Below are 16,850 nucleotides of genomic sequence, written 5' to 3'. Positions count from 1 at the left end.
CATCAAGAAATCATAAACTGAAAAACTAAAGGAAAATAGAGTACAAACCAGAAACTTATGGCTGAACTCACCTCAAATTCGTGATTGAACCTCCTTCAATGGCTGAACCAAATCCACAAACCCAGCCCCTTGATTTCCTAGCTTGAAACCCCACTTTGAGCTCAAAAACTCCAAAGGAGAAATGGTGAAGGATGGTGTACGGGTTGGAGAAGAAAGACCTTGTTTTGGCTCTGTTTATTCTATATCCTTCTACAGCCAACTAAAGGGTTATATAAATCCATCCAAATGACCTAAATGCCCTTAGGTCACTTAAGGCTTCTAAAACCATTTCAAGGGTAAAATTGGTACTTTCCACTTATCCCGTTAATCATAATATTCTCAAACACCAATAATTCACATCCCGTTACCATTTAATGCCCGATAACATTCTAATCATTAAAACACCCCGAGACTCACCCCGAGCCCCGAGCTTAAGCCTGTTATGACCAAACCGATATTTAACATACCATGATCGTCTCATGCCGAATAGCTCAAACAAACCCACATTATAATGTGGTCTCAAAATATATCACCAACATGCATCCAAGTAAACAATTTACCCTCAACGAGCCAATTACCATCACACCCCTGTAATTAAAAATATGGACTCACATGCATGCATTTCACATCATATTATAATATAATCAACATATACATGCATTTTATCAATTAATAACATAATTAAGCAAGTATGGCCCTCCCGACCTACTATTCACGCCGTTAAACACATCGGAGAATTCGGGGCATTACAATTGCCTCTAGCAGCGTTTTGAGCATTTCCCCCAGGACGACCATTGTCGGTATTTGTCCTAGGCCTTGGATGGGCTTGTTGGGCCCTTTGTTCATCCATTCTGGCGGTCGTACTCCCACAGGGCCGTCCTCTGGTCCTCCGAGGCGGTGCCTGTACTTCAGCGGCCTGCCTAGCCAATTCCTCATTTTGCCATGTAGCTTCGGCTAGCTGTTCGTGCAATCTGCGATTCTCCAATTCCACGGCGGGCACATACCTTTCGGGATTATAGTATAGATCCTCGTCGGGTCTGGGGGTTGGAGCAGGTTGCCCCCTGGAGGCTGATGATGCACTTCCCTCATCAGGGCTCTGATCTACCATGGACTGCTTCCCAGGCCTCTGTGGGTAGTTCTCAGTCTAAAGAGTTTGCTCCTCGGGGATAATGGTCGCCCACCAGTTTTAGGGTTGTTCACAACGACCATTGATGGTGTGCATGAGGTTTTTTATTAAAAAATACACCAATTTTCTTAATGCTCTCAATGAAAGCACCAAACTGTTGACGTCGTTTTTCATCAACTTAAATATGAAGAGAACTAAACAAAAATATTGAAAAAGTTGAAGGATTCAGAGGCTTTTTTACATGGTTCAGCAGTTAAAACCTGTCTAGTCCACGAGTCAAAATTATTCTCACTACTCTCTCAAAGCTTTTAAGGAAAACAATTTGGCAGAGTATTCTTTAGTACAATTTTGTGTGTGCCTATAAATGAATTACTCCAAGCTATTTATAGACCTGGTCATGAGAATATCTTCCCCTAATTCAAAGAAGTTACAATCAATCAAATTAATATGTAATAAATACAATAAATGCATTAATTACTCAATATTCCATGACAATAGGGATTTAATAGATGATAATAACCAATCCCTATGAAATATTTCCTAACAGTCTTTTCGCGTACCAGATGCGTCACTGAGCTTGATCTTTGTGCTGACGCACTTTTGAGATTAGCTAGGCTTCGAGCTCATCGTTCCAGTTATAACCTCCTCCTCATCCAGTGATTTTTTCGAACTCATCCCTCGTAGAAGATTGGTGTCTTCGAGCCTGCAACTCAGGCTCGAACAATGCGACTCGTGTTCGAGTGCCAATAAAGATAACAAAAATAAAGATGAGGATGAAAGAACATAAACAACTCAAATGCATTATATTAATAGCATAGTAAATCAAAGTGGAAAAATAACATCACTAGCATATGGAATCATTCCTAACCTTCCAAGGAAGATTAAGTCATTATGCTCATGATTCTCATAAAATTCTAAGAAGAAGGTATGAGAAGAAAATGAGTAGAAATTTTGCTATAGCTTCTTTACTATCAAAATTACATTCCAAATGTGAAAGAAGAGTCCCTATTTATAGAGGGAGAAAATGACTAAAAAGAAATTAAACAACAAATGGGGTTTACAACATAAATCTGAAATATTAATAATAAAATATGATTTTGAAAAATTAAATCTTATTATTAATATTAACCTAGCTATTTTGGTGTATGGTCATTTTGCCCTTTTTTCTAAAACACCACAAAATGTGAGCTTTAGAGCACAAAATGGGTGGTCCAAGGCCCAACATGCACAAGAAAATGGGTTGATGGGTGGCTAGTGGCAACTGGACTTTTGACCAAGCGCAGCCAATCAGAACGCGCCACCTGGACGCTCAAAGGCTGAAGGGAAGGAGCTAGAGCACGGGTCGTTGTGTCGAATGCTCGGGTCGCTAGACAGCTCACGAGTCAGACGAATGGGCTAGCTGGGCTAGTTGGAACGCGTGGTGCGAGGGAGAAACGCCACTTGGCGCGCTTGGCTGAAAGGAAACCAGGCGGGACTAGGGTGCTATTTGGGCTTCCTTCTTTCAACAATGCCACATTTCCTTTTCTTTCTTCAATTTTATTTATTTATTTATTTTTCTTTGTTTCCAAGTGCCAAAAATACCAATTAAATCCTACAAAAAAAAACTAAATTAAAATTAAATATTTTCATTTATAAATTAAATCATACTAATTCTATGAAAATATTAATTAAAACTTAATTTATTTTTACTATTAAAATCAATAAATGTGTATTTTTGGGCACTAATCACAACCCCCAACTAGCTTATTGCTAGTCCCTAGCAATTCAAGCGAAAAATAAAATTATCAAGTTGAATAATCAAGTCAAATCAAGCAAAACCATCTAAACATTTTCAAAGTATCAGCAAGAAGTCAGAGATTACTATCAAAGCTACTTCAGTTGCAATTCCAGAGTTGTGTGTATGTGCACCAAACCACGTTCATTTTTATCGCAAGTCATAACACAAATAGTATCGAAAAATCTCAAAAGTATAGAGGTCTTAACTCCAAATTCCTCACAAGCATTGAAAGTATTTTTATGGGAAGAATAACACTCTTGGAGTTGGAAATGTAGCATTTTACGCTCAAATGAGAAAAGATAAACTTTTTAAGACAAGCGATTTGAACAAGTATTGATCACAAGATAGGCATATCAACTTATTGGAATTCAAATGACAAACAACATTTGGGATTTACATGAGAAAGCTCAAAGAATAAAATGACAACTAACTAGAAATGATAAATAAGAAAATGAAACTATTAATAATAATGTTTTATAATTTTTTTTAATACAATTAACACAAAGCAAAAAATAATAATAGAAGAAAAAAAAATTTCAACAACTGCAAAATAATAAATGAAAGTGTTGCTCTTATTCTCTTCTTTTTTTTATTTTTCATTTTTTTATCATTTCATTTTTTTTAATTTTAATTTTTTTTTCTTCTTTTTTTTTGACAAGAGGCAACACAAAAATAAAAGGAAATTACAAATAAAATAAAATAAATAGATCACAAATTTAAACTTTATTACCAAGACTCATTCTTATATGAAAAACATCCCTCGAGTAAATGTCATCTTTTAAATTTCCAAGATGTGACTTTACCAACTCAAAATATCAATAAAAGTTCAAAAAGTTGTTTTCTCAACTCTCACAACTCACCAAGAAATGAAAAACTTTAAATTTGAAATTTCTCTCAACTATTTGTGTTAACAACCAATTTATCACATGTTTGGAAAGTGCACAAAAGAACTCTAAAAATAACTTCTTAATACTCAGACCAACAAGTTGTACTCATTCTTGGATAATTTTGAAAAAAAATTGACTTAAAAATTCAACACGACAATAAGATTTTCCAAATGAATGATAATGAATGCTCACCACCCCCAACTAAAAATCAGACAGTGTCCTCAATGTCAAAATGAATACTCAATGAAAAAGGTAGGGAAAGAGAACACCTGGATGATGACCATGTCCATGAGGTGAGAGCGTAAATAGCCTGATAACAATACCCCAAAACAAAAACAAAAATACAAGAATGAAAAACATACAATATTAAAAGAAAGACAGAAAAATTAAAAAAAAAAAAAACAAACAAACCATTCAGAATTTCAGAGTGTATAAATTGGGTTCTTAAGAAGGACCTCTTCAACGTGACTCATGCTCTCAATGTAATGCTTCAGTCTTTGGCCATTGACTCGAAAAATTCTCCCATCGGTTGGGTCCTCAACCTCAACAGAACCATTAGGAAATACATGCTTCACTACAAATGGACCAGTCCATCGCAATCTCAGTTTATAAGGATGCAAGTGCAAGCGAGAATCATACAGATGCACTTTCTGATTTGGCTCAAAATGTTTTCGCAGGATTTGTTTATCGTAATCAATTTTCAACTTTGCTTTATAAATCCTGGAATTTTCATATGCATCGTTTCTCAACTCCTCAATTTCGGACAATTGGAATTTGCGATTGATACCTGCGGCATTCATATCAAAGTTTAAGGCTTTGATAGCCCAAAAAGATTTATGCTTGAGCTCGACAGGTAAATGACAGGCTTTTCCAAAGACAAGTCGATAGGGCGACATCCCAAGAGGGGATTTAAAAGCAGTGTGGTATGCCCCAAAAGCGTCTAGAAGACGTGTAGACCAATATTTGCGGTCCGGATTTACCTTCTTTTCCAGAATGTGTTTTATCTCCCTATTGGCTAACTCAGCTTGACCATTAGTATGTGGATGATAGGCATTTACAACTTTATGAAGTACACCATACTTACGCATAAGAGCTTCATAATATATGTTGCATTAATGAGTACCTTGATCACTGATGATAGCACGAGGAGTACCGAACCTTGATAACACATTTTCTTTCAAGAATTTGACAACTGCAACATTATCATTGGTTCGACAGGGTACAACCTCAACCCATTTGGAAACATAATCCACAACGAGAAGAATGTAAAGGTAGCCAAAAGAAGGTGGAAATGGTCCCATAAAGTTTATCCCCCAACAATCAAATATTTCGATAACAAGAATTGGATTCAAGGGCATCATGTGCCGACGGGATAAGGAACCTAACTTTTGGCACCTTACACAAGAACAACATAAATCATTGGTGTTTTTGAATAGAGTGGGTCAGTAAAGACCGCATTGTAAGATTTTTGCAGCAGTTTTCTTCACAGAAAAGTGACCACCACAAGCATCATTGTGGCAAAAAATCAGCACACTAGACACCTCATCGTCGTGGATGCATCTTCGCATGATTTGGTCGGGGCAGTACTTGAATAAATATGGGTCATCCTAAAAGAAATTGCGCACCTCGACCATAAATTTGCATTTGTCTTGTGAACTCCATTCAGATGGGAGTTCACCTATTACTAAGTAGTTCATAATGTGAGCATACCATGGTAACTTAGCAACAGAAAGCAATTGTTTGGGGAAATCATCATGAATAGGTGGACCATCAGCGGGATCGTTGAATTCAAGTCGGGACAAGTGGTCCGCGATGACATTTTCAACACCTTTCTTGTCTTTGATCGTTATATCAAATTCTTGCAAGAGAAGGATCCACTGTATTGATCGTGCCTTAGCATCCTTTTTGGAAAGGAGATACTTCAGAGCAAAGTGATCTGTGAAGATCATAATAGGTGATCCAATCAAATAAGATCGAAATTTGTCAAGGGCAAAGACGACGACAAGCAAATTTTTTCAATAGTGGAATAGTTCATTTTAGCACTATTGAGAGTTCGGCTTGCATAATAGACAACAAAGGGTTTCCCCTCCCTTCATTGTCCTAACACAACTCCCACAATAAAGTTGCTGGTGTCACACATGATTTCGAAAGGAAGATTCCAATCTGGTGACTGAATGATGGGAGCGGAAGTGAGTGAACTGACAAGCATTTGGAATGATTCCTCACTCTTAGGTGTCCACTCAAAGGTAACATCTTTGGCTAGGAGGTTGCTTAGCAGACGAGCAATCATTGAAAAAATTTGTAAGAACCTCCTATAGAGACAAGCATGACCAAGGAATAACCTAACGTCTTTTACAGTCTTAGGAGTAGGCAGGTTGGAGATAAGGTCGACTTTGGATTGATCAACCTCAATTCCTCTTTCAGAAACAATGTGGCCTAAGACTATGCCAGAAGATACCATGAAGTGGCATTTCTCCCAATTGAGCACAAGTCCTTTCTCAATACACTGTTTTAAAACAGCTTCAAGATGAAGAAGACATGTGTCAAAGGAATTTCCAAAAACGGTAAGGTCAACCATGAATACTTCCATTGATTTTTCAATCATGTCACTAAAGATGATCATCATGCATCTTTGGAATGTAGCTAGTGCATTACACAAGCCAAATGGCATATGCCAGAGAGCAAAGGTGTCAAAGGGACAAGTGAAAGTGGTCTTATTTTGATCTTCTAATGCAATCTCGGTTTAATAGTAGCTAGAATAGCCATCAAGAAAACAATAGAATGGATGACCAGCTACACGTTCAAGGATTTGATCTATGAATGGGAGTGGAAAATGATCTTTGCGGGAGGTGACATTTAATTTTTTATAATCAATGCACATGTGCCACCCTGTCATAGTTTTTGTGGGGATGAGGACCCTTTTTTCTTTTTGAACAACGGTGACACCCGATTTCTTGGGTACTACCTGAGTAGGACTAACCCATTTGCTGTCGCCCACTAGATAGATAATACCAGTGTCTAGCAATTTCAAAACATCATTTTTTACAACTTCTTTCATTGTGGGGTTCAGTCGCCTTTGAAGATCTCTTTGAGGGATAGCCTCGTCCTCTAGATTCATTCAATGGGAGCAAATTAAAGGGCTAATACCTTTGATATTAGTAAGCGTCCAACCAATCGCAGATTTATGCTTTCACAATAGCTCGAGTAACTGCAATTCTTGAGAATTTTGAAGGTTGGACGAGGTGATAACTGGAAAGGTTTCACCGTCTCCCAAGAAGACATGTTTCAAACCCTCGGGAAGTTGGGTCAACTGAACAATTGGATCTTCTTCGACTGAATTTTTCGGCTATGCCCTCTCATGAGGTAGCTCTTCAAAGTGAGGTTGCTAAAACTTAGTCCTTCTATTCTGTGAGTCTATGTGATCTGATATTGCAAGAGTAGACTCAATAGAATCGGGCTATCATTTTGAGACAAAAGGAGGAGTTCATCAAGATTATCGAAGTTGCTTCGCAATTGAATCTCCTCGGGAGTTAAAGTGTCAATCATGAATGTTTGATAGCATTCATCATCTTCTCAGGGTTGTTTCCCGATGTGGAAGATATTGACTTCGAGAATCATGTTTCCAAACGATATTTTCATTAGGTCATTCTGAAAATTGATCAAAGCATTTGTAGCAGCAAGGAATGGTCTTCCAAGGATAATAGGAATTTTTGACTCCATGTTTACCACAGATTGTGTATCAAGAATAAGAAAGTCCACGGGGTAATAGAATTTTTCAATTTGAACTAAAACATCCTCAACAATACCCCTAGGCTTTTTGGTGGAGCAGTTAGCAAGTTGTAGCATAGCAGATGTTGGCTACATTTCTCCAAGGCCGAGTTGCGAGTACACAAAGTAAGGCATGAGATTTACACTCGTGCCTAGATCAAGTAAAGCTTGGCTGACTTCATGAGTCCCAATTTGGCAAGAAATGGTGGGACAGCCGGGATCTCTGTATTTCGGCAGTGTCTTTTGTTTAATCACCGCACTCACTTGCTCAGTCAAGAAAGTAGTCTTCTTGACATGGTGCTTCCTTTTTGCAGTGCACAGATCCTTGATGATTTTGGCATAAGTCGGCACTTGTTTTATGATGTGAAGCAAAGGAAGATTAATCTTCACTTGTGTCAAGTGCTTAAGGATTTCAGCTCGGTTATTAAGAAGTTTCCCAACAAGTTTCAAAGCCTAGGGAAATGGTACTTTTTGAGCAGCATTGAGTGGTGCATTTTCGGGATTAACTTTTGGAGTACTGGAAGAGTTGGCTTTTATGGGTGGGTCTTGCAAAGTTTTACCACTTCTAGTTGTGATGGCATTTACTTCCTTAACATTTGGATCATTGGAATTTGAGGATTGGGCCATGTGTTGGCCTTGCACATTGAATTTAGGTTGGGAAGGAAGTTTGCCTTTTCTGGAATGGCCAAGGATTCAGTCAATTTTGAGAATTGATATTTCATTTCCTTGATTTCTTCCATCATTTGGCGATTTAGTTTGTATTGCTCCTCTATGAATGCATGAAAGGTATTCTCAAGAGAATTTCGCTGCGGATGAGCATTGTATTGAGGTGCAGAATACGCCTTTGATGTTGAACTTGTTGCTCATTTCTCCATTGGCCTCTAGACGATTAAGCTTGGTTGGAATCTCTCCAACTGAAATTTGGGTGGTTTCTCCAACCATGGTTGCACGAATGGGAGAATGGATTGTTATATGCCCCTAAGGCATTGCATTGCTCCTCATAAAGCCCCCTCATTTCATTAAAAGCTAAGCAGTCATTAGCTAAATGATTCGTCCCTCCACAAACAAAGCAAGGTTCTTGTGGTTCCGCTTGAGCATTTATGTGCGGTTTTTGGCCATTTTTCGTCATTAAGGCCTCAAACTGCTTTTTCAAAGCTTCAAAGCTTCGAGTTGGGCCTTAACACTATCCTCTTCTCGGAGTTGATAGATCCCAGATGGTTTGTGTCGGTTGGTGCTATCATTAGCACTTTGACCAGTCCAGGTGTGAGATTTTTTCGCGGTTTCTTCGAGATATTCAAGAGCATTGTCTGCCTCTTTTTAAGGAATTCACCATTGCATATCATTTCTACAAACTGGCGCTCATGACCCGTGAGGCCTTCATAGAAGTAACTGACCAAACGCCAGTTCTCATAGCCATGGTGCGGGCACTGATTCAACAGATCTTTGAATCTTTCCCAAACTTGATAGAACGTTTCATTGTCCTTTTGGGAAAATGTGGAAATCTGTCGTTTTAGACTATTGGTCTTATGGCTAGGGAAGTGTTTTAGAAAGAAATATTTGTCATTTCCTCCCATGTTCCAATAGACCTAGGTCTCAAAGAGTATAACCAATTTTTGGCTTTGTCCTTCAAGGAAAAAGGAAAGAACTTTAGTCGCACAGAATCGGCATTTTCAGCTCGGTTATAGAACGTGGCTACCACCTCCTCGAATTCTCTAATATGCACATATGGGCTTTCGTTTTCCATTCCATGAAATGTGGGCAAGAGTTGAATCATGCCAGGTTTAAATTCTAATGTGGGCATATTAGGAGGGAAGATAATGCATGAAGGCATGGACGTGCGAGTAGGATGGAGGTAGTCATTGAGAGTTCTCGGTTGGATTTCATCATGGCGAGCCATTGCGAATGGATTATTATCAACTAAAGTTTGTGGAGAAGCGGGAGTGGTGGAAGGAGTTCTGAAAGGAGTGGTGGATGAATTGGAATAAGTTTCACTAGAAGTTTCGTGATGATTCATCCACTCTCGAAAATCAGAATTTTTTTTTTTTTTTGTTAAACTTATTCCCATGTAGATTTGGAGGTTTTGGGGTGATCTCCAATGCCTTACTAGAACTCCCCGAGGTTACTGAGTAAGTATGGTGGATCACAAGTTAAACATTTTCAACCAAACAACTTTTAAGCAAAGTGAAATTGCTTATTTTGACAGAACAAGCTTGGTTTTCTTATAGTAATAAGTTCAAAAATGTAATAGTGCAAATGTATATGCTCGAAATGTTCCTAGGCTGATTGGGAAGGTTGTCAAGGTATCGCTTTAGACCCACACTTGCCTAGACAGATCTCCCCGGGGCTCCCAAGTAAGTGTGGGGCGTAACGTTATCACAAACCTTATTTAACAACCAATCTTTCTAGACAGAACAATATCGGTTTCGACTATTTGTAATATTACACAATTGTTCCCAATACTAAGCGTTTTATGATTGAAATTTTATGAACAATTTTATGGAATTTATGTTGTTTTTTTTAAGGAAGAACTAAATTTTAAGGAAGACTAAGGGAACAAAAAAAAAAGGAATGAAAGATCTAAACTAAGAACCTAAAGCAACAAAATAGTCAACACAAAAAAAAAAAAAAAAAAAAGAGATTTGAAGTGAAGATAAAATGGTAAGCTTAATCTCCTTTTTTTTTACAAATATTTATTAAACTAAAAAAAAAAAAAAAAGAGAAATGAAATGAAATTAGAGTTAACTAAAAATAAAAAGAAAAATGGAGAAAAAAATTAAGAAATAAATATATATGTTTTTTTTTTATGTGTATATTTATATATATATAATGTTCCTTTTTTTTTTGTCCTTTTTTTGTTTTACCGATAAAGAAAAGAAAGAAATAAAATATATATATAAATAACTAATTATTTTTTAACAATATTGAAATTAACTAAAAATTAGTAAATAAAAAAATACAACACACAAATGAAAAAAAAAACTATACTAACACAATATTCATACCAACAAAAATACAAATAAAATTACTAACAATTTGGTAAAAACTTCACTAAAACTTTTGAAAACTACTTCCCCGGTAACGGCGCCAAAATTTGTTTAACGTCCAAAATATGACAACCACTAAGCGGTAGTTATAGTAAAATTGGGCGGTCGATCCACAAGTAGGTAACCTAAAACCAAAAGATTAGTAGAAAATAACACAAAAAGTTAGTAACATGAAATAAATAAATAAAATATAAATGAAAAAGATTTGAGATTTTAGTGTTGTCTTTTTTATGAAATGATAAAATGAGACAAGTGAAATAAAAGTAAAATGTAATCAAGAGTTGAGAAGTAGAAATGTTTCAAAAATCATCCATATACTTGTTTGGTTACTTAGTTACTTGATTTACAAAAATACACAAGTAAATAGTTCACATCCCAACATTTACTTGGAAAATCTAATATTATAATCCATATTTTTTTCTAACAAAAGTCTATTTGAGTTATAAAGTTCTTTACTTTAGGAGTACAATGTCAATCTTATGAAAAATCTAAAAATGACAAAATACCCAATGGCAATAATGCAATAGAAGATTGGACATAAAATTATGTATCAATATTACTTTTACTAATTAGAAGCACATAGAAAGAGCATGACTGATCCTATACACTATTAGCATAAGTAAATAAATATAACTAAAATAAAGATGAGGATGAAAGAACATAAATAACTCAAATGCATTATATTAAGAGCATAGTAAATCAAAGTGGCAAAATAACATCACTAGCATATGAAATCATCCCTAACCTTCCTAGGAAGATTAGGTCATTATGCTCATGATTCTCACAAAATTCTAAGAAGAAAGTATGAGAAGAAAGTGAGTAGAAATGTTGTTATAGTTTCTTTACTCTCAAAATTACATTCCAAATGTGAAAGAAGAGTCTCTATTTATAAAGGGAGAAAATGACTAAAAAGAAATTAAACAACAAATGGGGTTTACAAAATAAATATGAAATATTAATAATAAAATATGATTTTGAAAAATCAAATCTTATTATTAATATTAACATAGCTATTTCTGTGTATGGTCATTTTGCGCTTTTTCTAAAACACCACAAAATGTGAGTTTTAGAGCTCAAAATGGAAGGTCCAATGCCCAACATACACAAGAAAATGGGTTGATGGGTGGCTAGTGGCAGCTGGACTTTTGACCAAGTGTAGCCAATCAGAACGCGCCACCTGGACGCTCAAAGGCTGAGGGGAAGGAACTAGGGCGCATGTCGCTGGGTCAGATGCTCGAGTCGTCAGGCAACTCACGGGTCAGGCGGATGGGCTAGCTGGGCTGGTTGGGACGCGTGGCGCGAGGGAGAAACGCCACTTGGCGTGCTAGGCTGAAAGGAAACCAAGCGGGCCTAGGGTGTTATTTGGGCTTCCTTCTTTCAACAATGCCACATTTCCTTTTCTTTCTTCAATTTTATTTATTTCTTTATTTTCTTTATTTTCAAGTGCCAAAAATATCAATCAAATTCTACAAAATAAACAAATTAAATTAAAATTAAATATTTTCATTTATAAATTAAATCATACTAATTCTATGAAAATATTAATTAAAATTTAATTTATTTTAGCTATTAAAAACAATAAATATGTATTTTTGAGCACTAATAAGAGGTATCCCAAGGACTTACTCCTTAGTTTTTATAGGTCTACTTCAGCCGTCCTTCTCACTAAACAAACAATTATCTGAGTAATGAATTGTTATTGGAGCTAATATTCGTTCCACTTCAGTTTTTTTTTTTTTTTTATTTGGTTTCATTTAATTTCATAGTTTAGATTTTATTTTTTGATACAATGGGGATTTGAACCCCTACTCTCTCCCAATTGGCGTTTAGTTCTTATTTTATGAATTTATTTTTGTTGCATTTCTTACATTAGAATGTTGTTTAGAATATTTGCTTCAACCAAATGTGAGCTGGAACTTCTAAAATTAAAAAGGTCAACATTAATTGTTATTCATCAGTTCACTGACTGACTCAAAAGGATTACGTTTCGTATTTTTGTTATTTGAATATGAGAATCCTTAATTTGTATAACATTTATGTTAGTAACATATACGTAGTTATTTTTTATATTAGTTATACTGGTGTAAAAATATCATTCTGCATGAAACACCACCAATCGTTTTTCAAATTTAAAAAAGAATTCTAAAAAAAAACCATAGCTATCAAATAATAATTCTCCTTTATCTAAAATTAAATGAATAATAATTATTCTTATAGTAATGTATAATGTGAATCAAATCTTGTATAATAATAAAAAATTAAGACAAAATTACATATATTGATATTTGGTTAATTTTAACTAATAAAGGTTTCAAATAAGACCACTATAAATTATGTGATTGAAATTATGAAATTAGTATGGGTTTCTTCTACTTAAATATATATATTTTTTAATTTTTATATTATTCCTAATTATTTTTTAAAAAAATACTTAGTTAAGTTTTCAAAATATACAATTTTCAAAATTGTACACTTACAAAAATATGGTCTCAATAAAAATAATTAAAAAATTATTAGAAAACAACTCACTGCATCAACTCAAAATAAATTAAAAATAAAATATATATATATAAAAACAATTAAATATTAATCCAAAAATAAATAAAAAAATGCAAAACAGTCGAAGTGTAAAAACTTCCATCAAATGTAAAATTGAAAAAAATAAACATAAAAATATAATTTTTTAAAGAAATTAAGTATTTTCTATAAAAATTTCAATAAATTATTCATGAAAAAAAGAGAAATTTACATAAATATAGGAAAAATAAACATAGTTTCTATATTTATGAGAAAAAACAATTATACAAAATATGGTAAGTTTTTTTTAAAAATAATTTAAAATATGGTAATTCCACATAATATAAAAAATAGATTACCATATCATAAATGCACAAAACTCTTTCTCACTCTCTCACTTCTCTCCCTCACAACATCTCTCTCTCTCTCTCTTCTCCTTTCTTTCTCTCTCCTCTCCCATTCGGTTCTCTCATCTCAGCCCCCCGCCAGCGATGCTACCTCCGCCCCCTCCCCCGCCCCGCCCCTGACGACGACGACGCACCTCTGCCCGCCCCTGATTGCGACATACCTCCACCCTTCTTCTTCTTCAGAACTAGTTTTATTTTTATTCGCTTTGTTTTTTTTCTTCTTTTTCACATCTGGTTTTGCTATTTCAAATATGATTTTGCACTTCATATTTAATTTATTTTACTTTTAAAACTAACTGTAACCGGTTACAGTCACGATCTATTATGATTTCTGGATTATTTTTTTCCAAATTTGTTTAAGTAATCGAGTACAATGGCGTCTGATTCTTTTTATTAATATCTAATTTTTTTTAGATCTAGCTGTAACTAGTTACAATAACGATTAATTTAGATTTGTTTGTTTAGATCTAATTTTGTTTTTACACCTGACTAAGTAAACAGGTACCATGACGATTGGTTCTTTTTTTTTTTAAGATTTGAATCTGTAACCAGTTACGATTATGACTAATTTAGCTTTTTTGTTTGGGATCCTATTTGTTTCCACGTCTGGCTTAGTAACCAGTTACCATCGCAACTAGTTTTTTTTTTTTTTATATCTACTTTGTTTTTCAAACCTAGTTGTAACCAGTTACCTTTGCGATCAATTTTTTTTTTTAAAGAAAAATAAGCTTTATTAATAAGCATCATTCAAAATTACATCCATGATAAAGGTTGGGATCTCCCCATCCTTAAAGGTACGATCAGCGGGGGAACAAGATGCTCTAGCTAAGGCATGAGCAACCTTATTCGCAGACCGTTTAACAAACAAAATAGAAATATCACTACTCATTTGCCACATGGATTTACATTCTAGAACAATATCTCCAAAGTAAGAGATCATGGGAGTACTACATCGGAGAGCTTGAACCACCAAGAGGCAATCTGTTTCAATTGTGGCTTTCGACCAGTTTTCTTTTTAATCCAACTTAAAGCCTCCCGAACCCCCATTATCTTAGCCAATTCTGGGGTCATTGATCCCTGTTTACAACTAGTAATTGCCTCAATAGGATGCCCATATTCATTTCTGGCAATACAAGCGAAACTGTACGTGCCCATCTCAGAGAAAATAGCTGCATCCACGTTTACCTTAATAACTCCATGATGTGGTTTCTGCCAATTGTCTGCACCATCTGCGTTAGATAAGAAGGCAGCAAGTGGCACCTCTACCTTATTTTGAGCCCGAACCCATTGATTAAGCATGGACTTAGTCACCATAAGCACAGAAGCCGAAGACCCTTTTCTGTTTTGCCACACAAGATCGTTACGTGCCTTCCAAATACCCCAGCACAGCATTGCAATATGCTGCCTACTCTCATCATCATTACGGTTTAGGCTTTGCTCCAACCAGCTGGCAAATGACCCATGAAATGGGTATGCAACGTTCAGACCCGATCTCCTCCAGCAAGATAGTGCAAATGGGCAATTAACAATGCAGTGTATAATTGTTTCAGATTCAGAGGGGCAATAAGGGCAGTTGGGCTCAACATTGACATGCTTCAGATGCAATTGCATCCTAGTGGGGAGGCATCCTGATGCCGCACGCCAGAGAAGGTCTTTTACCTTGGGGGGACCTCGAATTTTCCACAGCTTCATCCAGAGATCTGCTTGAGAAGCCATTGCCGAAGCCTCCTTCCTCTCTTGCAAGATGCGATAGATGCTCTTAACCGTGAAGTGCCCAGATTTTTCTAGGGACCAATACCATGAATCCTCCATTCGGCTGTTGCTAAGGGGAATACTCAAAATTATATGGGCATCTTCTTCATTGAACAAATCCATAATCAAATCTTTGTCCCATTCCATCTTGTCGGGAACCAAAAGAGATTGAACCAGAGTATTCTTCATTGACTTGTGAACCCCTCTAGGTGTATAGTGAGTTTCACACGGCAACCAGGGGTCAATACCCAATCGAATCAATGCCCCATTACCCACTTTCATTCGGGCTCCTTCTTTGACCAGAGAAATCGCTTCAAATATGCTCCTCCACACGAAACTTGGATTCCTGCCGAGCTCAGCTGACATGAAAGTCCCATTGGCATAGTAACGAGATTTAAATAGTCGGCCCACCAAAGATTGACCTTTGCGATCAATTTAGTTTATTTTTTTCATATCAGTTTTTTTTTCTTTTCCAAATCTGACTAAGTAATCAATTACAATTCAGTTGATATTTTGATAATGGTACATTACTAAAAACATCAAAATTATTTTTATAGCTGTAACTAGTTAATACAACACCACTTAAAAATAAAAATAATTTTTATTGTTATAATCAGTTACCACACATCACTAAAAAAATTGACAGTGGCACAGGATTACAATCACAAAAAAAATTAAAATTGTTTTGAAAGTAGTAATCAGTTACTGTGGATAAAATATTAATTGAACAAGCTAAAAAAATGGAATAAAATAATAAAAAATGGGAATAAAATATATGGTGATGAAGGTCTCAATTTTTTTTCTTCAAAGAATTATGTAAAAAAAAAATTATTTTATAAAATATGAATGATAAAAAATAGTACAAATTGATTAAAATTATAAAAATAATCTCAGAACATATCAAAACAAACTACTAAAAATATATAAAGATCAAATATAGTATATAAATAATAAATATATGGAAAAAAAAACTCTCATAAAATGTAAATAAAAAAAATATGACACAAAAAACTTAAGTAAAAATATACCATATTTTTCAAAATTTAAGAAAAAATTCCATATTTGGTATAATTTCCAAAAAAAAATATGCAAATGACCCAAACTAATGTGAAACCGAGTGAAATGGTAGTAATCATGATATTCAAGGATGCCTTCTGCTAATTTGCTTCAAACAAATATGAACACGAGACTAGTCAAGCCTGTCAACTTTAAAACAAAGTGCTCTCAAGAGATAAGAAGACACCCTAAAGTTAAATAATCAGCATAGTAAATGTAGTATCCACGTTGGATCAAGCTAGTGAATTACTTTTTAAGAAATTTACTGGTTTGGTATCTTATATTTTTGTAAAGTATTATTTTTGTACTATCTGTTTTCAATAATGCTTATATGGTATCCTATATTTTAAAATTATACATATTTGATACCCTACACTCAGATTTGATAGATAAAATTTTGTCAATATGATTAAACTGTCATCAGTTATATGTAATTAAGTAATTAAATTTAAATTTGAAACTTATATAATTGACAAC

At 35.0% G+C, this 16,850-nt stretch overlaps 1 non-coding gene across 1 annotated transcript; it reads left to right on the top strand.

The window, feature by feature from the left end:
- The first annotated feature begins 9,007 nt into the window (after positions 1-9,007).
- Positions 9,008-9,114, top strand: LOC133813747 (small nucleolar RNA R71). The gene has a single exon (XR_009884747.1). It is a non-coding gene; the product is annotated as a small nucleolar RNA R71 (small nucleolar RNA).
- The last annotated feature ends 7,736 nt before the right edge of the window (positions 9,115-16,850 follow it).

The sequence above is a fragment of the Humulus lupulus genome, chromosome 1, assembly GCF_963169125.1.
Source record: "Humulus lupulus chromosome 1, drHumLupu1.1, whole genome shotgun sequence".
NCBI lineage: Eukaryota > Viridiplantae > Streptophyta > Magnoliopsida > Rosales > Cannabaceae > Humulus > Humulus lupulus.
This window is presented reverse-complemented; position numbering and strand designations above follow the sequence as displayed.